Genomic DNA, 23,800 nt, shown 5'->3' with positions numbered 1-23,800 from the left:
TTATCAACGTTTGTTGTAGGCAAGTCAATCTTTGTCATGTATTTCTTTTAGGTTTTTTAAAGGTTAGCCCTACCAGGAGCCGGGTTTGAACTCTCGAGGACATTTGTCCATTGGACTCTAAGTCCAACGACTTAACCATCCTGGTCATGTCATGTGGTTATTACTGTGATTTTTATGCTTGAATTTATCTATCAGCATTTGTTATAGGCAAATCAATCTTTGTCACGTACAAAGATTGGATTTTAATGTACAAACATTAGATTTTTATTACTGTGATTTTTATGCTAGAATTTATCAACGTTTGTTGTAGGCAAGTCAATCTTTGTCATGTATTTCTTTTAGGTTTTTTAAAGGTTAGCCCTACCAGGAGCCGGGTTTGAACTCGAGGACATTTGTCCATTGGACTCTAAGTCCAACGACTTAACCATCCTGGTCATGTCATGTGGTTATTACTGTGATTTTTATGCTTGAATTTATCTATCAGCATTTGTTATAGGCAAATCAATCTTTGTCATGTATTTCTTTTAGGTTTTTTAAAGGTTAGCCCTACCAGGAGCCGGGTTTGAACTCTCGAGGACATTTGTCCATTGGACCCTAAGTCCAACGCCTTAACCACTCGGCCATCCTGGTCATGTCATGTGGTTGTTACTGTGATTTTTATGCTTGAATTTATCTATCAGCATTTGTTATAGGCAAATCAATCTTTGTCACGTACATCTTTTAGGTTTTATAAAGATCAGCCCTACCAGGAGTGGGGTTTGAACTCTCGAGGACATTTGTCCATTGGACCCTAAGTCCAACGACTTAACCATCCTGGTCATGTCATGTGGTTATTACTGTGATTTTTATGCTTGAATTTATCTATCAGCATTTGTTATAGGCAAATCAATCTTTGTCACGTACAAAGATTGGATTTTAATGTACAAACATTAGATTTTTATTACTGTGACTTTTATGCTAGAATTTATCAACGTTTGTTGTAGGCAAGTCAATCTTTGTCATGTATTTCTTTTAGGTTTTATGAAGATCAGCCGTACCAGGAGTGGGGTTTGAACCCACGAGGACATTTGTCCATTGGATCTTAAGTCCAACGGCTTAACCACTCGGCCACCCTGGTCACTACATTAGAATTTTATTACTGTGATTTTTATGCTAGAATTTATCAACGTTTGTTGTAGGCAAGTCAATCTTCGTCATGTATTTCTTTTAGGTTTTTTAAAGGTTAGCCCTACCAGGAGCCGGGTTTAAACTCTCGAGGACATTTGTCCATTGGACCCTAAGTCCAACGACTTAACCATTCTGGTCATGTCATGTGGTTGTTAATGTGATTTTTATGCTTGAATTTATCTATCAGCATTTGTTATAGGCAAATCAATCTTTGTCACGTACATCTTTTAGGTTTTATAAAGATCAGCCCTACCAGGAGTGGGGTTTGAACTCATGAGGACATTTGTCCATTGGACCTAAGTCCAACGACTTAACCATCCTGGTCATGTCATGTGGTTGTTACTGTGATTTTTATGCTAGAATTTATCAACGTTTGTTGTAGGCAAGTCAATCTTTGTCATGTATTTCTTTTAGGTTTTATGAAGATCAGCCGTACCAGGAGTGGGGTTTGAACTCTCGAGGACATTTGTCCATTGGACCCTAAGTCCAACGACTTAACCATCCTGGTCATGTCATGTGGTTATTACTGTGATTTTTATGCTTGAATTTATCTATCAGCATTTGTTATAGGCAAATCAATCTTTGTCACTTACAAAGATTGGATTTTAATGTACAAACATTAGAATTTTATTACTGTGATTTTTATGCTAGAATTTATCAACGTTTGTTGTAGGCAAGTCAATCTTTGTCATGTATTTCTTTTAGGTTTTTAAAGGTTAGCCCTACCAGGAGTGGGGTTTGAACTCTCGAGGACATTTGTCCATTGGACCCTAAGTCCAACGACTTAACCATCCTGGTCATGTCATGTGGTTGTTACTGTGATTTTTATGCTAGAATTTATCAACGTTTGTTGTAGGCAAGTCAATCTTTGTCATGTATTTCTTTTAGGTTTTTAAAGGTTAGCCCTACCAGGAGTGGGGTTTGAACTCATGAGGACATTTGTCCATTGGACCCTAAGTCCAACGACTTAACCATCCTGGTCATGTCATTTGGTTATTACTGTGATTTTTATGCTTGAATTTATCTATCAGCATTTGTTGTAGGCAAATCAATCTTTGTAACGTACTAAGATTGGATTTTAATGTACAAACATTAGATTTTTATTACTGTGACTTTTATGCTAGAATTTATCAACATTTGTTGTAGGCAAGTCAATCTTTGTCATGTATTTCTTTTAGGTTTTTAAAGGTTAGCCCTACCAGGAGCCGGGTTTGAACTCTCAAGGACATTTGTCCATTGGATCTTAAGTCCAACGACTTAACCACTCGGCCATCCTGGTCATGTCATGTGGTTGTTACTGTGATTTTTATGCTTGAATTTATCTATCAGCATTTGTTGTAGGCAAGTCAATCTTTGTCATGTACATCTTTTAGGTTTTGTAAAGATCAGCCCTACCAGGAGTGGGGTTTGAACCCACGAGGACATTTGTCCATTGGATCTTAAGTCCAACGCCTTAACCACTCGGCCACCCTGGTCACTACATTAGATTTTTATTACTGTGATTTTTATGCTAGAATTTATCAACGTTTGTTGTAGGCAAGTCAATCTTTGTCATGTACATCTTTTAGGTTTTTAAAGGTTAGCCCTACCAGGAGCCGGGTTTGAACTCTCGAGGACATTTGTCCATTGGACTTAAGTCCAACGACTTAACCATCCTGGTCATGTCATGTGGTTATTACTGTGATTTTTATGCTTGAATTTATCTATCAGCATTTGTTATAGGCAAATCAATCTTTGTCACGTACAAAGATTGGATTTTAATGTACAAACATTAGATTTTTATTACTGTGATTTTTATGCTAGAATTTATCAACGTTTGTTGTAGGCAAGTCAATCTTTGTCATGTATTTCTTTTAGGTTTTATAAAGATCAGCCCTACCAGGAGTGGGGTTTGAACTCGAGGACATTTGTCCATTGGATTTTAAGTCCAACGACTTAACCACTCGGCCATCCTGGTCATGTCATGTGGTTGTTACTGTGATTTTTATGCTTGAATTTATCTATCAGCATTTGTTATAGGCAAATCAATCTTTGTCATGTACATCTTTTAGGTTTTTAAAGATCAGCCCTACCAGGAGTGGGGTTTGAACCTCGAGGACATTTGTCCATTGGACCCTAAGTCCAACGACTTAACCACTCGGCCATCCTGGTCATGTCATTTGGTTATTACTGTGATTTTTATGCTTGAATTTATCTATCAGCATTTGTTGTAGGCAAGTCAATCTTTGTCATGTACATCTTTTAGGTTTTGTAAAGATCAGCCCTACCAGGAGTGGGGTTTGAACCCACGGGGACATTTGTCCATTGGACCTTAAGTCCAACGACTTAACCACTCGGCCATCCTGGTCATGCCATTTGGTTATTACTGTGATTTTTATGCTTGAATTTATCTATCAGCATTTGTTGTAGGCAAGTCAATCTTTGTCATGTACATCTTTTAGGTTTTGTAAAGATCAGCCCTACCAGGAGTGGGGTTTGAACCCACGAGGACATTTGTCCATTGGATCTTAAGTCCAACGCCTTAACCACTCGGCCACCCTGGTCACTACATTAGATTTTTATTACTGTGATTTTTATGCTAGAATTTATCAACGTTTGTTGTAGGCAAGTCAATCTTTGTCATGTATTTCTTTTAGGTTTTTTAAAGGTTAGCCCTACCAGGAGCCGGGTTTGAACTCTCGAGGACATTTGTCCATTGGACTCTAAGTCCAACGACTTAACCATCCTGGTCATGTCATGTGGTTATTACTGTGATTTTTATGCTTGAATTTATCTATCAGCATTTGTTATAGGCAAATCAATCTTTGTCACGTAAAGATTGGATTTTAATGTACAAACATTAGATTTTTATTACTGTGATTTTTATGCTAGAATTTATCAACGTTTGTTGTAGGCAAGTCAATCTTTGTCATGTATTTCTTTTAGGTTTTTAAAGATCAGCCCTACCAGGAGTGGGGTTTGAACCCACGAGGACATTTGTCCATTGGACCTTAAGTCCAACGCCTTAACCACTCGGCCATCCTGGTCATGTCATGTGGTTATTACTGTGATTTTTATGCTTGAATTTATCTATCAGCATTTGTTATAGGCAAATCAATCTTTGTCACGTACAAAGATTGGATTTTAATGTACAAACATTAGATTTTTATGCTAGAATTTATCAACATTTGTTGTAGGCAAGTCAATCTTTGTCATGTATTTCTTTTAGGTTTTTTAAAGGTTAGCCCTACCAGGAGCCGGGTTTGAACTCTCAAGGACATTTGTCCATTGGATCTTAAGTCCAACGCCTTAACCATCCTGGTCATGTCATGTGGTTATTACTGTGATTTTTATGCTTGAATTTATCTATCAGCATTTGTTATAGGCAAATCAATCTTTGTCATGTACATCTTTTAGGTTTTGTAAAGATCAGCCCTACCAGGAGTGGGGTTTGAACCCACGAGGACATTTGTCCATTGGACCTTAAGTCCAACGACTTAACCACTCGGCCATCCTGGTCATGCCATTTGGTTATTACTGTGATTTTTATGCTTGAATTTATCAACGTTTGTTGTAGGCAAGTCAATCTTTGTCATGTACATCTTTTAGGTTTTGTAAAGATCAGCCCTACCAGGAGTGGGGTTTGAACCCACGAGGACATTTGTCCATTGGATCTTAAGTCCAACGCCTTAACCACTCGGCCACCCTGGTCACTACATTAGATTTTTATTACTGTGATTTTTATGCTAGAATTTATCAACGTTTGTTGTAGGCAAGTCAATCTTTGTCATGTATTTCTTTTAGGTTTTTTAAAGGTTAGCCCTACCAGGAGTGGGGTTTGAACCCACGAGGACATTTGTCCATTGGACCCTAAGTCCAACGACTTAACCATCCTGGTCATGTCATGTGGTTGTTACTGTGATTTTTATGCTTGAATTTATCTATCAGCATTTGTTATAGGCAAATCAATCTTTGTCATGTATTTCTTTTAGGTTTTTTAAAGGTTAGCCCTACCAGGAGCCGGGTTTGAACTCTCGAGGACATTTGTCCATTGGACCCTAAGTCCAACGACTTAACCATTCTGGTCATGTCATGTGATGTGGTTGTTAATGTGATTTTTATGCTTGAATTTATCTATCAGCATTTGTTATAGGCAAATCAATCTTTGTCATGTACATCTTTTAGGTTTTATAAAGATCAGCCCTACCAGGAGTGGGGTTTGAACTCATGAGGACATTTGTCCATTGGACCTTAAGGCCAACGCCTTAACCACTCGGCCACCCTGGTCACTACATTAGATTTTTATTACTGTGATTTTTATGCTAGAATTTATCAACGTTTGTTGTAGGCAAGTCAATCTTTGTCATGTATTTCTTTTAGGTTTTTTAAAGGTTAGCCCTACCAGGAGCCGGGTTTGAACTCTCGAGGACATTTGTCCATTGGATCTTAAGTCCAACACCTTAACCACTCGGCCACCCTGGTCACTACATTAGATTTTTATTACTGTGATTTTTATGCTAGAATTTATCAACGTTTGTTGTAGGCAAGTCAATCTTTGTCATGTATTTCTTTTAGGTTTTTTAAAGGTTAGCCCTACCAGGAGCCGGGTTTGAACTCTCGAGGACATTTGTCCATTGGACCCTAAGTCCAACGACTTAACCATCCTGGTCATGTCATGTGGTTGTTACTGTGATTTTTATGCTTGAATTTATCTATCAGCATTTGTTATAGGCAAATCAATCTTTGTCACGTAGAAAGATTGGATTTTAATGTACAAACATTAGATTTTTATTACTGTGATTTTTATGCTAGAATTTATCAACGTTTGTTGTAGGCAAGTCAATCTTTGTCATGTATTTCTTTTAGGTTTTTTAAAGGTTAGCCCTACCAGGAGCCGGGTTTGAACTCTCGAGGACATTTGTACATTGGACCCTAAGTCCAACGACTTAACCATCCTGGTCATGTCATGTGGTTGTTACTGTGATTTTTATGCTAGAATTTATCAACGTTTGTTGTAGGCAAGTCAATCTTTGTCATGTATTTCTTTTAGGTTTTTTAAAGGTTAGCCCTACCAGGAGTGGGGTTTGAACCCATGAGAACATTTGTCCATTGGACCCTAAGTCCAACGACTTAACCATCCTGGTCATGTCATGTGGTTGTTACTGTGATTTTTATGCTAGAATTTATCAACGCATTTGTTGTAGGCAAGTCAATCTTTGTCATGTATTTCTTTTAGGTTTTTAAAGGTTAGCCCTACCAGGAGTGGGGTTTGAACCCATGAGAACATTTGTCCATTGGACCCTAAGTCCAACGACTTAACCATCCTGGTCATGTCATGTGGTTGTTACTGTGATTTTTATGCTAGAATTTATCAACGTTTGTTGTAGGCAAGTCAATCTTTGTCATGTATTTCTTTTAAAGGTTAGCCCTACCAGGAGTGGGGTTTGAACCCACGAGGACATTTGTCCATTGGATCTTAAGTCCAACGCCTTAACCACTCGGCCATCCTGGTCACTACATTAGATTTTTATTACTGTGATTTTTATGCTAGAATTTATCAACGTTTGTTGTAGGCAAGTCAATCTTTGTCATGTATTTCTTTTAGGTTTTTAAAGGTTAGCCCTACCAGGAGCGGGTTTGAACTCGAGGACATTTGTCCATTGGACCCTAAGTCCAACGACTTAACCATCCTGGTCATGTCATGTGGTTATTACTGTGATTTTTATGCTTGAATTTATCTATCAGCATTTGTTATAGGCAAATCAATCTTTGTCACTTACAAAGATTGGATTTTAATGTACAAACATTAGATTTTTATTACTGTGATTTTTATGCTAGAATTTATCAACGTTTGTTGTAGGCAAGTCAATCTTTGTCATGTATTTCTTTTAGGTTTTATAAAGATCAGCCCTACCAGGAGTGGGGTTTGAACCCACGAGGACATTTGTCCATTGGATCTTAAGTCCAACGCCTTAACCACTCGGCCATCCTGGTCACTACATTAGATTTTTATTACTGTGATTTTTATGCTAGAATTTATCAACGTTTGTTGTAGGCAAGTCAATCTTTGTCATGTATTTCTTTTAGGTTTTTTAAAGGTTAGCCCTACCAGGAGCCGGGTTTGAACTCTCGAGGACATTTGTCCATTGGACCCTAAGTCCAACGACTTAACCATCCTGGTCATGTCATGTGGTTGTTACTGTGATTTTTATGCTAGAATTTATCAACGTTTGTTGTAGGCAAGTCAATCTTTGTCATGTATTTCTTTTAGGTTTTTTAAAGGTTAGCCCTACCAGGAGCCGGGTTTGAACTCTCGAGGACATTTGTCCATTGGACCCTAAGTCCAACGACTTAACCATCCTGGTCATGTCATGTGGTTGTTACTGTGATTTTTATGCTTGAATTTATCTATCAGCATTTGTTATAGGCAAATCAATCTTTGTCACGTACAAGATTGGATTTTAATGTACAAACATTAGATTTTTATTACTGTGATTTTTATGCTAGAATTTATCAACGTTTGTTGTAGGCAAGTCAATCTTTGTCATGTATTTCTTTTAGGTTTTATAAAGATCAGCCCTACCAGGAGTGGGGTTTGAACCCACGAGGACATTTGTCCATTGGACCCTAAGTCCAACGCCTTAACCACTCGGCCATCCTGGTCATGTCATGTGGTTATTACTGTGATTTTTATGCTTGAATTTATCTATCAGCATTTGTTATAGGCAAATCAATCTTTGTCACGCATAAAGATTGGATTTTAATGTACAAACATTAGATTTTTATGCTAGAATTTATCAACGTTTGTTGTAGGCAAGTCAATCTTTGTCAAGTATTTCTTTTAGGTTTTTTAAAGTTTAGCCCTACCAGGAGTGGGGTTTGAACCCACGAGGACTTTTGTCCATTGGATCTTAAGTCCAACGCCTTAACCACTCGGCCACCCTGGTCACTACATTAGATTTTTATTACTGTGATTTTTATGCTAGAATTTATCAATGTTTGTTGTAGGCAAGTCAATCTTTGTCATGTATTTCTTTTAGGTTTTTAAAGGTTAGCCCTACCAGGAGCCGGGTTTGAACTCTCGAGACATTTGTCCATTGGACCCTAAGTCCAACGACTTAACCATCCTGGTCATGTCATGTGGTTGTTACTGTGATTTTTATGCTTGAATTTATCTATCAGCATTTGTTATAGGCAAATCAATCTTTGTCACGTAGAAAGATTGGATTTTAATGTACAAACATTAGATTTTTATTACTGTGATTTTTATGCTAGAATTTATCAACGTTTGTTGTAGGCAAGTCAATCTTTGTCATGTATTTCTTTTAGGTTTTATAAAGATCAGCCCTACCAGGAGTGGGGTTTGAACCCACGAGGACATTTGTCCATTGGATCTTAAGTCCAACGCCTTAACCACTCGGCCACCCTGGTCACTACATTAGATTTTTATTACTGTGATTTTTATGCTAGAATTTATCAACGTTTGTTGTAGGCAAGTCAATCTTTGTCATGTATTTCTTTTAGGTTTTTAAAGGTTAGCCCTACCAGGAGGGGTTTGAACTCTCGAGGACATTTGTCCATTGGACCCTAAGTCCAACGACTTAACCATCCTGGTCATGTCATGTGGTTGTTACTGTGATTTTTATGCTAGAATTTATCAACGTTTGTTGTAGGCAAGTCAATCTTTGTCATGTATTTCTTTTAGGTTTTTAAAGGTTAGCCCTACCAGGGCGGGTTTGAACTCTCGAGGACATTTGTCCATTGGACCCTAAGTCCAACGACTTAACCATCCTGGTCATGTCATGTGGTTGTTACTGTGATTTTTATGCTTGAATTTATCTATCAGCATTTGTTATAGGCAAATCAATCTTTGTCACGCATAAAGATTGGATTTTAATGTACAAACATTAGATTTTTATGCTAGAATTTATCTATCAGCATTTGTTATAGGCAAGTCAATCTTTGTCACGTACAAGATTGGATTTTAATGTACAAACATTAGATTTTTATGCTAGAATTTATCAACATTTGTTGTAGGCAAGTCAATCTTTGTCATGTATTTCTTTTAGGTTTTATAAAGATCAGCCCTACCAGGAGTGGGGTTTGAACCCACGAGGACATTTGTCCATTGGATCTTAAGTCCAACGACTTAACCATCCTGGTCATGTCATGTGGTTGTTACTGTGATTTTTATGCTTGAATTTATCTATCAGCATTTGTTATAGGCAAATCAATCTTTGTCACGTACAAAGATTGGATTTTAATGTACAAACATTAGATTTTTATGCTAGAATTTATCAACGTTTGTTGTAGGCAAGTCAATCTTTGTCAAGTATTTCTTTTAGGTTTTTTAAAGTTTAGCCCTACCAGGAGTGGGGTTTGAACCCACGAGGACATTTGTCCATTGGATCTTAAGTCCAACGCCTTAACCACTGGCCACCCTGGTCACTACATTAGATTTTTATTACTGTGATTTTTATGCTAGAATTTATCAACGTTTGTTGTAGGCAAGTCAATCTTTGTCATGTATTTCTTTTAGGTTTTTTAAAGGTTAGCCCTACCAGGAGCCGGGTTTGAACTCTCGAGGACATTTGTCCATTGGACCCTAAGTCCAACGACTTAACCATCCTGGTCATGTCATGTGGTTGTTACTGTGATTTTTATGCTTGAATTTATCTATCAGCATTTGTTATAGGCAAATCAATCTTTGTCACGTACAAAGATTGGATTTTAATGTACAAACATTAGATTTTTATTACTGTGATTTTTATGCTAGAATTTATCAACGTTTGTTGTAGGCAAGTCAATCTTTGTCATGTATTTCTTTTAGGTTTTATAAAGATCAGCCCTACCAGGAGTGGGGTTTGAACCCACGAGGACATTTGTCCATTGGACCCTAAGTCCAACGACTTAACCATCCTGGTCATGTCATGTGGTTGTTACTGTGATTTTTATGCTTGAATTTATCTATCAGCATTTGTTATAGGCAAATCAATCTTTGTCATGTATTTCTTTTAGGTTTTTTAAAGGTTAGCCCTACCAGGAGCCGGGTTTGAACTCTCGAGACATTTGTCCATTGGACCCTAAGTCCAACGACTTAACCACTCGGCCATCCTGGTCATGTCATGTGGTTGTTACTGTGATTTTTATGCTTGAATTTATCTATCAGCATTTGTTATAGGCAAATCAATCTTTGTCACGTACATCTTTTAGGTTTTATAAAGATCAGCCCTACCAGGAGTGGGGTTTGAACTCGAGGACATTTGTCCATTGGACCCTAAGTCCAACGACTTAACCATCCTGGTCATGTCATGTGGTTATTACTGTGATTTTTATGCTTGAATTTATCTATCAGCATTTGTTATAGGCAAATCAATCTTTGTCACGCATAAAGATTGGATTTTAATGTACAAACATTAGATTTTTATTACTGTGACTTTTATGCTAGAATTTATCAACGTTTGTTGTAGGCAAGTCAATCTTTGTCATGTATTTCTTTTAGGTTTTATAAAGATCAGCCCTACCAGGAGTGGGGTTTGAACCCACGAGGACATTTGTCCATTGGATCTTAAGTCCAACGCCTTAACCACTCGGCCACCCTGGTCACTACATTAGATTTTTATTACTGTGATTTTTATGCTAGAATTTATCAACGTTTGTTGTAGGCAAGTCAATCTTTGTCATGTATTTCTTTTAGGTTTTTTAAAGGTTAGCCCTACCAGGAGCCGGGTTTGAACTCTCGAGGACATTTGTCCATTGGACCCTAAGTCCAACGACTTAACCATTCTGGTCATGTCATGTGGTTGTTAATGTGATTTTTATGCTTGAATTTATCTATCAGCATTTGTTATAGGCAAATCAATCTTTGTCACGTACATCTTTTAGGTTTTATAAAGATCAGCCCTACCAGGAGTGGGGTTTGAACTCATGAGGACATTTGTCCATTGGACCTTAAGTCCAACGCCTTAACCACTCGGCCACCCTGGTCACTACATTAGATTTTTATGCTAGAATTTATCAACGTTTGTTGTAGGCAAGTCAATCTTTGTCATGTATTTCTTTTAGGTTTTTTTAAAGGTTAGCCCTACCAGGAGCCGGGTTTGAACTCTCGAGGACATTTGTCCATTGGACCCTAAGTCCAACGACTTAACCATCCTGGTCATGTCATGTGGTTGTTACTGTGATTTTTATGCTTGAATTTATCTATCAGCATTTGTTATAGGCAAATCAATCTTTGTCACGTACAAAGATTGGATTTTTATGTACAAACATTAGATTTTTATTTTCTGTGATTTTTATGCTAGAATTTATCAACGTTTGTTGTAGGCAAGTCAATCTTTGTCATGTATTTCTTTTAGGTTTTTTAAAGGTTAGCCCTACCAGGAGCCGGGTTTGAACTCTCGAGGACATTTGTACATTGGACCCTAAGTCCAACGACTTAACCATCCTGGTCATGTCATGTGGTTGTTACTGTGATTTTTATGCTTGAATTTATCTATCAGCATTTGTTGTAGGCAAATCAATCTTTGTCATGTATTTCTTTTAGGTTTTTAAAGGTTAGCCCTACCAGGAGTGGGGTTTGAACCCATGAGAACATTTGTCCATTGGACCCTAAGTCCAACGACTTAACCATCCTGGTCATGTCATTTGGTTATTACTGTGATTTTTATGCTTGAATTTATCTATGAGCATTTGTTATAGGCAAATCAATCTTTGTCACGTACAAAGATTGGATTTTAATGTACAAACATTAGATTTTTATGCTAGAATTTATCAACATTTGTTGTAGGCAAGTCAATCTTTGTCATGTATTTCTTTTAGGTTTTTAAAGGTTAGCCCTACCAGGAGCCGGGTTTGAACTCTCAAGGACATTTGTCCATTGGACCTAAGTCCAACGACTTAACCATCCTGGTCATGTCATGTGGTTGTTACTGTGATTTTTATGCTTGAATTTATCTATCAGCATTTGTTCAATCCTTGTCATGTACATCTTTTAGGTTTTGTAAAGATCAGCCCTACCAGGAGTGGGGTTTGAACCCACGAGGACATTTGTCCATTGGATCTTAAGTCCAACGCCTTAACCACTCGGCCACCCTGGTCACTACATTAGATTTTTATTACTGTGATTTTTATGCTAGAATTTATCAACGTTTGTTGTAGGCAAGTCAATCTTTGTCATGTATTTCTTTTAGGTTTTTTAAAGGTTAGCCCTACCAGGAGCCGGGTTTGAACTCTCGAGGACATTTGTCCATTGGACCCTAAGTCCAACGACTTAACCATCCTGGTCATGTCATGTGGTTGTTACTGTGATTTTTATGCTTGAATTTATCTATCAGCATTTGTTATAGGCAAATCAATCTTTGTCACGTACAAAGATTGGATTTTAATGTACAAACATTAGATTTTTATCACTGTGACTTTTATGCTAGAATTTATCAACGTTTGTTGTAGGCAAGTCAATCTTTGTCATGTATTTCTTTTAGGTTTTATAAAGATCAGCCCTACCAGGAGTGGGGTTTGAACCCACGAGAACATTTGTCCATTGGACCTTAAGTCCAACGCCTTAACCACTCGGCCATCCTGGTCATGTCATTTGGTTTTTATGCTGTGATTTTTATGCTTGAATTTATCTATCAGCATTTGTTATAGGCAAATCAATCTTTGTCACGTATAAAGATTGGATTTTAATGTACAAACATTAGATTTTTATGCTAGAATTTATCAACATTTGTTGTAGGCAAGTCAATCTTTGTCATGTATTTCTTTTAGGTTTTTAAAGGTTAGCCCTACCAGGAGTGGGGTTTGAACTCTCGAGGACATTTGTCCATTGGATCTTAAGTCCAACGCCTTAACCACTCGGCCATCCTGGTCATGTCATTTGGTTATTACTGTGATTTTTATGCTTGAATTTATCTATCAGCATTTGTTATAGGCAAGTCAATCTTTGTCATGTATTTCTTTTAGGTTTTGTAAAGATCAGCCCTACCAGGAGTGGGGTTTGAACTCTGAGGACATTTGTCCATTGGACCTTAAGTCCAACGACTTAACCACTCGGCCATCCTGGTCATGTCATTTGGTTATTACTGTGATTTTTATGCTTGAATTTATCTATCAGCATTTGTTATAGGCAATCAATCTTTGTCATGTACATCTTTTAGGTTTTTAAAGATCAGCCCTACCAGGAGTGGGGTTTGAACTCTCGAGGACATTTGTCCATTGGATCTAAGTCCAACGCCTTAACCACTGGCCACCCTGGTCATGTCATGTGGTTATTACTGTGATTTTTATGCTAGAATTTATCAACGTTTGTTGTAGGCAAGTCAATCTTTGTCATGTATTTCTTTTAGGTTTTTTAAAGGTTAGCCCTACCAGGAGCCGGGTTTGAACTCTCGAGGACATTTGTCCATTGGACCCTAAGTCCAACGACTTAACCATCCTGGTCATGTCATGTGGTTGTTACTGTGATTTTTATGCTAGAATTTATCAACGTTTGTTGTAGGCAAGTCAATCTTCGTCATGTATTTCTTTTAGGTTTTTTAAAGGTTAGCCCTACCAGGAGCCGGGTTTAAACTCTCGAGGACATTTGTCCATTGGACTCTAAGTCCAACGACTTAACCATCCTGGTCATGTCATGTGGTTATTACTGTGATTTTTATGCTTGAATTTATCTATCAGCATTTGTTATAGGCAAATCAATCTTTGTCACGTACAAAGATTGGATTTTAATGTACAAACATTAGATTTTTATCACTGTGACTTTTATGCTAGAATTTATCAACGTTTGTTGTAGGCAAGTCAATCTTTGTCATGTATTTCTTTTAGGTTTTTTAAAGGTTAGCCCTACCAGGAGCCGGGTTTGAACTCTCGAGGACATTTGTCCATTGGACTCTAAGTCCAACGACTTAACCATCCTGGTCATGTCATGTGGTTATTACTGTGATTTTTATGCTTGAATTTATCTATCAGCATTTGTTATAGGCAAATCAATCTTTGTCACGCATACAAGATTGGATTTTAATGTACAAACATTAGATTTTTATCACTGTGACTTTTATGCTAGAATTTATCAACGTTTGTTGTAGGCAAGTCAATCTTTGTCATGTATTTCTTTTAGGTTTTATAAAGATCAGCCCTACCAGGAGTGGGGTTTGAACCCACGAGGACATTTGTCCATTGGATCTAAGTCCAACGCCTTAACCACTCGGCCACCCTGGTCACTACATTAGATTTTTATTACTGTGATTTTTATGCTAGAATTTATCAACGTTTGTTGTAGGCAAGTCAATCTTTGTCATGTATTTCTTTTAGGTTTTTTAAAGGTTAGCCCTACCAGGAGCCGGGTTTGAACTCTCGAGGACATTTGTCCATTGGACCCTAAGTCCAACGACTTAACCATCCTGGTCATGTCATGTGGTTGTTACTGTGATTTTTATGCTAGAATTTATCAACGTTTGTTGTAGGCAAGTCAATCTTTGTCATGTATTTCTTTTAGGTTTTTTAAAGGTTAGCCCTACCAGGAGCCGGGTTTGAACTCTCGAGGACATTTGTCCATTGGACCCTAAGTCCAACGACTTAACCATCCTGGTCATGTCATGTGGTTGTTACTGTGATTTTTATGCTTGAATTTATCTATCAGCATTTGTTATAGGCAAATCAATCTTTGTCACGTACATCTTTTAGGTTTTATAAAGATCAGCCCTACCAGGAGTGGGGTTTGAAACCATGAGAACATTTGTCCATTGGACCTTAAGTCCAACGCCTTAACCACTCGGCCACCCTGGTCACTACATTAGATTTTTATGCTAGAATTTATCAACGTTTGTTGTAGGCAAGTCAATCTTTGTCATGTATTTCTTTTAGGTTTTTTAAAGGTTAGCCCTACCAGGAGCCGGGTTTGAACTCTGAGGACATTTGTCCATTGGACCCTAAGTCCAACGACTTAACCATCCTGGTCATGTCATGTGGTTGTTACTGTGATTTTTATGCTTGAATTTATCTATCAGCATTTGTTATAGGCAAATCAATCTTTGTCATGTATTTCTTTTAGGTTTTTAAAGATCAGCCCTACCAGGAGTGGGGTTTGAAACCATGAGACATTTGTCCATTGGACCTTAAGTCCAACGACTTAACCATCCTGGTCATGTCATGTGGTTGTTACTGTGATTTTTATGCTAGAATTTATCTATCAGCATTTGTTGTAGGCAAGTCAATCTTTGTCATGTATTTCTTTTAGGTTTTTAAAGGTTAGCCCTACCAGGAGCCGGGTTTGAACTCTCGAGGACATTTGTCCATTGGACCCTAAGTCCAACGACTTAACCATCCTGGTCATGTCATGTGGTTGTTACTGTGATTTTTATGCTTGAATTTATCTATCAGCATTTGTTATAGGCAAATCAATCTTTGTCACGTACAAGATTGGATTTTAATGTACAAACATTAGATTTTTATTACTGTGATTTTTATGCTAGAATTTATCAACATTTGTTGTAGGCAAGTCAATCTTTGTCATGTATTTCTTTTAGGTTTTTAAAGGTTAGCCCTACCAGGAGCCGGGTTTGAACTCTCGAGGACATTTGTCCATTGGACCCTAAGTCCAACGCCTTAACCACTCGGCCATCCTGGTCATGTCATGTGGTTGTTACTGTGATTTTTATGCTTGAATTTATCTATCAGCATTTGTTATAGGCAAATCAATCTTTGTCATGTATTTCTTTTAGGTTTTGTAAAGATCAGCCCTACCAGGAGTGGGGTTTGAACTCTGAGGACATTTGTCCATTGGACCTAAGTCCAACGACTTAACCACTCGGCCATCCTGGTCATGTCATGTGGTTGTTACTGTGATTTTTATGCTTGAATTTATCTATCAGCATTTGTTATAGGCAGATCAATCTTTGTCATGTACATCTTTTAGGTTTTGTAAAGATCAGCCCTACCAGGAGTGGGGTTTGAACCCACGAGGACATTTGTCCATTGGATCTTAAGTCCAACGCCTTAACCACTGCCACCCTGGTCACTACATTAGATTTTTATTACTGTGATTTTTATGCTAGAATTTATCAACGTTTGTTGTAGGCAAGTCAATCTTTGTCATGTATTTCTTTTAGGTTTTTTAAAGGTTAGCCCTACCAGGAGCCGGGTTTGAACTCTCGAGGACATTTGTCCATTGGACCCTAAGTCCAACGACTTAACCATCCTGGTCATGTCATGTGGTTGTTACTGTGATTTTTATGCTTGAATTTATCTATCAGCATTTGTTATAGGCAAATCAATCTTTGTCACGTACATCTTTTAGGTTTTATAAAGATCAGCCCTACCAGGAGTGGGGTTTGAAACCATGAGAACATTTGTCCATTGGACCTTAAGTCCAACGCCTTAACCACTCGGCCATCCTGGTCATGTCATTTGGTTTTTATGCTGTGATTTTTATGCTAGAATTTATCAACGTTTGTTGTAGGCAAGTCAATCTTTGTCATGTATTTCTTTTAGGTTTTTTAAAGGTTAGCCCTACCAGGAGCCGGGTTTGAACTCTCGAGGACATTTGTCCATTGGACCCTAAGTCCAACGACTTAACCATCCTGGTCATGTCATGTGGTTGTTACTGTGATTTTTATGCTTGAATTTATCTATCAGCATTTGTTATAGGCAAATCAATCTTTGTCACGTACAAAGATTGGATTTTAATGTACAAACATTAGATTTTTATGCTAGAATTTATCAACATTTGTTGTAGGCAAGTCAATCTTTGTCATGTATTTCTTTTAGGTTTTTTAAAGGTTAGCCCTACCAGGAGCCGGGTTTGAACTCTCAAGGACATTTGTCCATTGGACCTTAAGTCCAACGCCTTAATCACTCGGCCATCCTGGTCATGTCATTTGGTTATTACTGTGATTTTTATGCTTGAATTTATCTATCAGCATTTGTTATAGGCAGATTAATCTTTGTCATGTACATCTTTTAGGTTTTGTAAAGATCAGCCCTACCAGGAGTGGGGTTTGAACCCACGGGGACATTTGTCCATTGGACCTTAAGTCCAACACCTTAACCACTCGGCCATCCTGGTCATGTCATTTGGTTATTACTGTGATTTTTATGCTTGAATTTATCTATCAGCATTTGTTATAGGCAAGTCAATCTTTGTCATGTATTTCTTTTAGGTTTTGTAAAGATCAGCCCTACCAGGAGTGGGGTTTGAACCCACGAGGACATTTGTCCATTGGATCTTAAGTCCAACGCCTTAACCATCCTGGTCATGTCATGTGGTTATTACTGTGATTTTTATGCTTGAATTTATCTATCAGCATTTGTTGTAGGCAAGTCAATCTTTGTCATGTATTTCTTTTAGGTTTTTAAAGGTTAGCCCTACCAGGAGTGGGGTTTGAACTCTCGAGGACATTTGTCCATTGGACCTTAAGTCCAACACCTTAACCACTCGGCCACCCTGGTCATTACATTAGATTTTTATTACTGTGATTTTTATGCTAGAATTTATCTATCAGCATTTGTTGTAGGCAAGTCAATCTTTGTCATGTATTTCTTTTAGGTTTTTAAAGGTTAGCCCTACCAGGAGCCGGGTTTGAACTCACGAGGACATTTGTCCATTGGACCCTAAGTCCAACGACTTAACCATCCTGGTCATGTCATGTGGTTGTTACTGTGATTTTTATGCTTGAATTTATCTATCAGCATTTGTTCAATCTTTGTCATGTACATCTTTTAGGTTTTGTAAAGATCAGCCCTACCAGGAGTGGGGTTTGAACCCACGAGGACATTTGTCCATTGGATCTTAAGTCCAACGCCTTAACCACTCGGCCACCCTGGTCATGTCATTTGGTTTTTATTCTGTGATTTTTATGCTAGAATTTATCAACGTTTGTTGTAGGCAAGTCAATCTTTGTCATGTATTTCTTTTAGGTTTTTTAAAGGTTAGCCCTACCAGGAGCCGGGTTTGAACTCTCGAGGACATTTGTCCATTGGACTCTAAGTCCAACGACTTAACCATCCTGGTCATGTCATGTGGTTATTACTGTGATTTTTATGCTTGAATTTATCTATCAGCATTTGTTATAGGCAAATCAATCTTTGTCACGTAGAAAGATTGGATTTTAATGTACAAACATTAGATTTTTATGCTAGAATTTATCAACATTTGTTGTAGGCAAGTCAATCTTTGTCATGTATTTCTTTTAGGTTTTTAAAGGTTAGCCCTACCAGGAGCGGGTTTGAACTCTCGAGGACATTTGTCCATTGGATCTTAAGTCCAACGCCTTAACCACTCGGCCATCCTGGTCATGTCATTTGGTTATTTATCTATGCTTGAATTTATCTATCAGCATTTGTTGTAGGCAAGTCAATCTTTGTCATGTATTTCTTTTAGGTTTTGTAAAGATCAGCCCTACCAGGAGTGGGGTTTGAACTCGAGGACATTTGTCCATTGGACCCTAAGTCCAACGACTTAACCATCCTGGTCATGTCATGTGGTTATTACTGTGATTTTTATGCTTGAATTTATCTATCAGCATTTGTTCAATCCTTGTCATGTACATCTTTTAGGTTTTGTAAAGATCAGCCCTACCAGGAGTGGGGTTTGAACCCACGAGGACATTTGTCCATTGGATCTTAAGTCCAACACCTTAACCACTCGGCCACCCTGGTCACTACATTAGATTTTTATTACTGTGATTTTTATGCTAGAATTTATCAACGTTTGTTGTAGGCAAGTCAATCTTTGTCATGTATTTCTTTTAGGTTTTTAAAGGTTAGCCCTACCAGGAGCCGGGTTTGAACTCGAGGACATTTGTCCATTGGACCCTAAGTCCAACGACTTAACCATCCTGGTCATGTCATGTGGTTATTACTGTGATTTTTATGCTTGAATTTATCTATCAGCATTTGTTATAGGCAAATCAATCTTTGTCACGTAGAAAGATTGGATTTTAATGTACAAACATTAGATTTTTATGCTAGAATTTATCAACATTTGTTGTAGGCAAGTCAATCTTTGTCATGTATTTCTTTTAGGTTTTTAAAGGTTAGCCCTACCAGGAGGGGTTTGAACTCTCGAGGACATTTGTCCATTGGATCTTAAGTCCAACGCCTTAACCACTCGGCCATCCTGGTCATGTCATTTGGTTATTTATCTATGCTTGAATTTATCTATCAGCATTTGTTATAGGCAGATTAATCTTTGTCATGTACATCTTTTAGGTTTTTTAAAGGTTAGCCCTACCAGGAGCCGGGTTTGAACTCTCGAGGACATTTGTCCATTGGACCCTAAGCCCAAAGACTTAACCACTCGGCCACCCTCGTCATTACATTAGATTTTTATTACTGTGATTTTTATGCTAGAATTTATCAACGTTTGTTGTAGGCAAGTCAATCTTTGTCATGTACATCTTTTAGGTTTTGTAAAGATCAGCCCTACCAGGAGTGGGGTTTGAACCCACGAGGACATTTGTCCAATGGATCTTAAGTCCAACGCCTTAACCACTCGGCCACCCTGGTCACTACATTAGACTTTTATTACTGTGATTTTTATGCTTGAATTTATCTATCAGCATTTGTTATAGGCAGATTAATCTTTGTCATGTACATCTTTTAGGTTTTGTAAAGATCAGCCCTACCAGGAGTGGGGTTTGAACCCACGGGGACATTTGTCCATTGGACCTTAAGTCCAACGACTTAACCACTCGGCCATCCTGGTCATGCCATTTGGTTATTACTGTGATTTTTATGCTTGAATTTATCTATCAGCATTTGTTCAATCTTTGTCATGTACATCTTTTAGGTTTTGTAAAGATCAGCCCTACCAGGAGTGGGGTTTGAACCCACGAGGACATTTGTCCATTGGATCTTAAGTCCAACGCCTTAACCACTCGGCCACCCTGGTCACTACATTAGATTTTTATTACTGTGATTTTTATGCTAGAATTTATCAACGTTTGTTGTAGGCAAGTCAATCTTTGTCATGTATTTCTTTTAGGTTTTTTAAAGGTTAGCCCTACCAGGAGCCGGGTTTGAACTCTCGAGGACATTTGTCCATTGGACCCTAAGTCCAACGACTTAACCATCCTGGTCATGTCATGTGGTTATTACTGTGATTTTTATGCTTGAATTTATCTATCAGCATTTGTTATAGGCAAATCAATCTTTGTCACGTACAAAGATTGGATTTTAATGTACAAACATTAGATTTTTATTACTGTGATTTTTATGCTAGAATTTATCAACGTTTGTTGTAGGCAAGTCAATCTTTGTCATGTATTTGTCATGTATTTCTTTTAGGTTTTATAAAGATCAGACCTACCAGGAGTGGGGTTTGAACCCACGAGGATATTTGTCCATTGGATTTTAAGTCCTACGCCTTAACCACTCGGCCATCCTGGTCATGACTGTGATTTTTATGCTTGAATTTATCAACGTTTGTTGTAGGCAAGTCAATCTTTGTCATGTATTTCTTTTAGGTTTTTTAAAGGTTAGCCCTACCAGGAGCCGGGTTTGAACTCTCAAGGACATTTGTCCATTGGATCTTAAGTCCAACGCCTTAACCACTCGGCCATCCTGGTCATGTCATTTGGTTATTACTGTGATTTTTATGCTTGAATTTATCTATCAGCATTTGTTATAGGCAGATTAATCTTTGTCATGTACATCTTTTAGGTTTTGTAAAGATCAGCCCTACCAGGAGTGGGGTTTGAACCCACAGGGACATTTGTCCATTGGACCTTAAGTCCAACGACTTAACCACTCGGCCATCCTGGTCGTGCCATCTGGTTATTACTGTGATTTTTATGCTTGAATTTATCTATCAGCATTTGTTATAGGCAGATCAATCTTTGTCATGTACATCTTTTAGGTTTTGTAAAGATCAGCCCTACCAGGAGTGGGGTTTGAACCCACGAGGACATTTGTCCATTGGATCTTAAGTCCAACGCCTTAACCACTCGGCCACCCTGGTCACTACATTAGATTTTTATTACTGTGATTTTTATGCTAGAATTTATCAACATTTGTTGTAGGCAAGTCAATCTTTGTCATGTATTTCTTTTAGGTTTTTTAAAGGTTAGCCCTACCAGGAGCCGGGTTTGAACTCTCGAGGACATTTGTCCATTGGACTCTAAGTCCAACGACTTAACCATCCTGGTCATGTCATGTGGTTATTACTGTGATTTTTATGCTTGAATTTTTCTATCAGCATTTGTTATAGGCAAATCAATCTTTGTCACGTACAAAGATTGGATTTTAATGTACAAACATTAGATTTTTATCACTGTGACTTTTATGCTAGAATTTATCAACGTTTGTTGTAGGCAAGTCAATCTTTGTCATGTATTTCTTTTAGGTTTTATAAAGATCAGCCGTACCAGGAGTGGGGTTTGAACCCACGAGGACATTTGTCCATTGGACCTTAAGTCCAACGCCTTAACCACTCGGCCATCCTGGTCATGTCATTTGGTTATTACTGTGATTTTTATGCTTGAATTTATCTATGAGCATTTGTTATAGGCAAATCAATCTTTGTCACGTACAAAGATTGGATTTTAATGTACAAACATTAGATTTTTATGCTAGAATTTATCAACATTTGTTGTAGGCAAGTCAATCTTTGTCATGTATTTCTTTTAGGTTTTTTAAAGGTTAGCCCTACCAGGAGCCGGGTTTGAACTCTCAAGGACATTTGTCCATTGGATCTTAAGTCCAACGCCTTAACCACTCGGCCATCCTGGTCATGTCATTTGGTTATTACTGTGATTTTTATGCTTGAATTTATCTATCAGCATTTGTTATAGGCAGATTAATCTTTGTCATGTACATCTTTTAGGTTTTGTAAAGATCAGCCCTACCAGGAGTGGGGTTTGAACCCACGAGGACATTTGTCCATTGGATCTTAAGTCCAACGCCTTAACCACTCGGCCACCCTGGTCACTACATTAGATTTTTATTACTGTGATTTTTATGCTAGAATTTATCAACGTTTGTTGTAGGCAAGTCAATCTTTGTCATGTATTTCTTTTAGGTTTTTTAAAGGTTAGCCCTACCAGGAGCCGGGTTTGAACTCTCGAGGACATTTGTCCATTGGACCCTAAGTCCAACGACTTAACCATCCTGGTCATGTCATGTGGTTATTACTGTGATTTTTATGCTTGAATTTATCTATCAGCATTTGTTATAGGCAAATCAATCTTTGTCACGTACAAAGATTGGATTTTAATGTACAAACATTAGATTTTTATCACTGTGACTTTTATGCTAGAATTTATCAACGTTTGTTGTAGGCAAGTCAATCTTTGTCATGTATTTCTTTTAGGTTTTATAAAGATCAGCCGTACCAGGAGTGGGGTTTGAACCCACGAGGACATTTGTCCATTGGATCTTAAGTCCAACGCCTTAACCACTCAGTATCCCTGGTCACTACATTAGGTTTTTATTACTGTGATTTTTATGCTTGAATTTATCAACGTTTGTTGTAGGTAAGTCAATCTTTGTCATGTATTTCTTTTAGATATTTTGAAGATTAGCCCTACCGGGTTTGAACTCACGAGGACATTTGTCCATTGGACCCTAAGTCCAATCACAAGCTATTCAGACCATCACAGACTACAAGCCCCTGCCACAGGCCTGTGATGATGACACATCCCTCTCAGATGTACTCAATGAGTTTTATGCACGGTTTGAAATGCAGAATGACAAACCTGCACAAAAACTACCCACACCTCCCAACGACCAGGTACTGTGTCTGTCTCCAGTCGATGTAAGGAAGACACTATCTAGGGTTATCCCACGCAAGGCTGCAGGTCCCGACAACATACACGACCCACGACTGCACTGCCAAGTTCAGCTCCAACCACATCATCAAGTTTGCTGATGACACAACTGTGGTAGGCCTCATCAGCAAAAATGAAACACCCTACAGAGAGGAAGTGGCACAACTGGTTGAATGGTGTAGTGCAAACAACCTGTCCCTCAATGTGAATAAGACAAAGGAGGTTGTGATGGACTTCAGGAGGAACTCTGTTGAACACCCCCTAAGACCATAGACAGCTCGACTGTGGAGAGAGTCAGCAGCACTAAATTCCTTGGGGTGCACATAACAGAAGACCTCACCTGGACCACCAACACTACATCACTCTCCAAGAAGGCACAACAGCGGCTCCACTTCCTGCGCCGACTTAAAAGAGCAAGTCTCCCTCCACCCATCCTTACCACATTCTATAGGGGAACAATTGAGAGTGTGCTGACCAGCTGCATCACTGTCTGGTACGGGAACTGCAATGCTGCTGACCGCAAGACCCTACAGCGGACAGTGAACACAGCTGCAAAGATCATCGGTGCACCTCTCCCCTGCATCCTGGACATTTTCCTTGCACGATGCTCCAGTAAAGCTACCAGTATCGTGAAAGACCCCACCCATCCCTCCCACAGTCTCTTCCAGCTCTTGCCATCAGGAAGTCGGTACCGGAGCATCAGAGCCCGCTCTGCCAGACTGCTCAACAGCTTTTTCCCCCAGGCTGTGAGAGCCCTCAATTCCAATCACCTGACCCCTTTCTAAAACCTCATCCATAACTCTAGCTCCTGAAACCAGGATCCTCTCTCCCCCCCATCCCACAACACCACACTACACGCACCACTAGAAAACTGTTGGAAACCTCAAAAACAT

General features: G+C 38.4%; 25 non-coding genes across 25 annotated transcripts; all 25 read right to left on the bottom strand.

The window, feature by feature from the left end:
• Window positions 1-1,034: 1,034 nt before the first annotated feature.
• On the bottom strand, window positions 1,035-1,117 carry trnal-uaa (transfer RNA leucine (anticodon UAA)). The gene has a single exon. It is a non-coding gene; the product is annotated as a tRNA-Leu (tRNA).
• Window positions 1,118-2,559: 1,442 nt separating this feature from the next.
• trnal-uaa (transfer RNA leucine (anticodon UAA)) lies at window positions 2,560-2,642 on the bottom strand. Its single transcript has one exon. It is a non-coding gene; the product is annotated as a tRNA-Leu (tRNA).
• A 789-nt stretch (window positions 2,643-3,431) lies between these two features.
• On the bottom strand, window positions 3,432-3,514 carry trnal-uaa (transfer RNA leucine (anticodon UAA)). Its single transcript has one exon. It is a non-coding gene; the product is annotated as a tRNA-Leu (tRNA).
• A 113-nt stretch (window positions 3,515-3,627) lies between these two features.
• Window positions 3,628-3,710, bottom strand: trnal-uaa (transfer RNA leucine (anticodon UAA)). The gene has a single exon. It is a non-coding gene; the product is annotated as a tRNA-Leu (tRNA).
• Window positions 3,711-4,110: 400 nt separating this feature from the next.
• trnal-uaa (transfer RNA leucine (anticodon UAA)) lies at window positions 4,111-4,193 on the bottom strand. Its single transcript has one exon. It is a non-coding gene; the product is annotated as a tRNA-Leu (tRNA).
• Window positions 4,194-4,582: 389 nt separating this feature from the next.
• Window positions 4,583-4,665, bottom strand: trnal-uaa (transfer RNA leucine (anticodon UAA)). Its single transcript has one exon. It is a non-coding gene; the product is annotated as a tRNA-Leu (tRNA).
• Window positions 4,666-4,774: 109 nt separating this feature from the next.
• On the bottom strand, window positions 4,775-4,857 carry trnal-uaa (transfer RNA leucine (anticodon UAA)). The gene has a single exon. It is a non-coding gene; the product is annotated as a tRNA-Leu (tRNA).
• A 1,718-nt stretch (window positions 4,858-6,575) lies between these two features.
• Window positions 6,576-6,658, bottom strand: trnal-uaa (transfer RNA leucine (anticodon UAA)). Its single transcript has one exon. It is a non-coding gene; the product is annotated as a tRNA-Leu (tRNA).
• A 399-nt stretch (window positions 6,659-7,057) lies between these two features.
• Window positions 7,058-7,140, bottom strand: trnal-uaa (transfer RNA leucine (anticodon UAA)). Its single transcript has one exon. It is a non-coding gene; the product is annotated as a tRNA-Leu (tRNA).
• A 586-nt stretch (window positions 7,141-7,726) lies between these two features.
• On the bottom strand, window positions 7,727-7,809 carry trnal-uag (transfer RNA leucine (anticodon UAG)). Its single transcript has one exon. It is a non-coding gene; the product is annotated as a tRNA-Leu (tRNA).
• A 201-nt stretch (window positions 7,810-8,010) lies between these two features.
• trnal-uaa (transfer RNA leucine (anticodon UAA)) lies at window positions 8,011-8,093 on the bottom strand. Its single transcript has one exon. It is a non-coding gene; the product is annotated as a tRNA-Leu (tRNA).
• Window positions 8,094-8,494: 401 nt separating this feature from the next.
• trnal-uaa (transfer RNA leucine (anticodon UAA)) lies at window positions 8,495-8,577 on the bottom strand. The gene has a single exon. It is a non-coding gene; the product is annotated as a tRNA-Leu (tRNA).
• Window positions 8,578-10,667: 2,090 nt separating this feature from the next.
• On the bottom strand, window positions 10,668-10,750 carry trnal-uaa (transfer RNA leucine (anticodon UAA)). Its single transcript has one exon. It is a non-coding gene; the product is annotated as a tRNA-Leu (tRNA).
• A 1,412-nt stretch (window positions 10,751-12,162) lies between these two features.
• trnal-uaa (transfer RNA leucine (anticodon UAA)) lies at window positions 12,163-12,245 on the bottom strand. The gene has a single exon. It is a non-coding gene; the product is annotated as a tRNA-Leu (tRNA).
• A 403-nt stretch (window positions 12,246-12,648) lies between these two features.
• On the bottom strand, window positions 12,649-12,731 carry trnal-uaa (transfer RNA leucine (anticodon UAA)). The gene has a single exon. It is a non-coding gene; the product is annotated as a tRNA-Leu (tRNA).
• A 202-nt stretch (window positions 12,732-12,933) lies between these two features.
• Window positions 12,934-13,016, bottom strand: trnal-uaa (transfer RNA leucine (anticodon UAA)). The gene has a single exon. It is a non-coding gene; the product is annotated as a tRNA-Leu (tRNA).
• A 4,107-nt stretch (window positions 13,017-17,123) lies between these two features.
• On the bottom strand, window positions 17,124-17,206 carry trnal-uaa (transfer RNA leucine (anticodon UAA)). The gene has a single exon. It is a non-coding gene; the product is annotated as a tRNA-Leu (tRNA).
• A 676-nt stretch (window positions 17,207-17,882) lies between these two features.
• trnal-uaa (transfer RNA leucine (anticodon UAA)) lies at window positions 17,883-17,965 on the bottom strand. Its single transcript has one exon. It is a non-coding gene; the product is annotated as a tRNA-Leu (tRNA).
• Window positions 17,966-18,715: 750 nt separating this feature from the next.
• trnal-uaa (transfer RNA leucine (anticodon UAA)) lies at window positions 18,716-18,798 on the bottom strand. The gene has a single exon. It is a non-coding gene; the product is annotated as a tRNA-Leu (tRNA).
• Window positions 18,799-19,564: 766 nt separating this feature from the next.
• On the bottom strand, window positions 19,565-19,647 carry trnal-uaa (transfer RNA leucine (anticodon UAA)). Its single transcript has one exon. It is a non-coding gene; the product is annotated as a tRNA-Leu (tRNA).
• A 302-nt stretch (window positions 19,648-19,949) lies between these two features.
• On the bottom strand, window positions 19,950-20,032 carry trnal-uaa (transfer RNA leucine (anticodon UAA)). Its single transcript has one exon. It is a non-coding gene; the product is annotated as a tRNA-Leu (tRNA).
• A 414-nt stretch (window positions 20,033-20,446) lies between these two features.
• On the bottom strand, window positions 20,447-20,529 carry trnal-uaa (transfer RNA leucine (anticodon UAA)). The gene has a single exon. It is a non-coding gene; the product is annotated as a tRNA-Leu (tRNA).
• A 488-nt stretch (window positions 20,530-21,017) lies between these two features.
• trnal-uaa (transfer RNA leucine (anticodon UAA)) lies at window positions 21,018-21,100 on the bottom strand. Its single transcript has one exon. It is a non-coding gene; the product is annotated as a tRNA-Leu (tRNA).
• A 403-nt stretch (window positions 21,101-21,503) lies between these two features.
• trnal-uaa (transfer RNA leucine (anticodon UAA)) lies at window positions 21,504-21,586 on the bottom strand. Its single transcript has one exon. It is a non-coding gene; the product is annotated as a tRNA-Leu (tRNA).
• A 397-nt stretch (window positions 21,587-21,983) lies between these two features.
• Window positions 21,984-22,066, bottom strand: trnal-uaa (transfer RNA leucine (anticodon UAA)). The gene has a single exon. It is a non-coding gene; the product is annotated as a tRNA-Leu (tRNA).
• Window positions 22,067-23,800: the final 1,734 nt, after the last annotated feature.

The sequence above is a fragment of the Onychostoma macrolepis genome, chromosome 20, assembly GCF_012432095.1.
Source record: "Onychostoma macrolepis isolate SWU-2019 chromosome 20, ASM1243209v1, whole genome shotgun sequence".
In the NCBI taxonomy this organism is placed as follows: Eukaryota; Metazoa; Chordata; class Actinopteri; order Cypriniformes; family Cyprinidae; genus Onychostoma; species Onychostoma macrolepis.
Note: the sequence above shows the minus strand (reverse complement) of the source record. Positions and strands in the feature narration are given on the sequence as shown.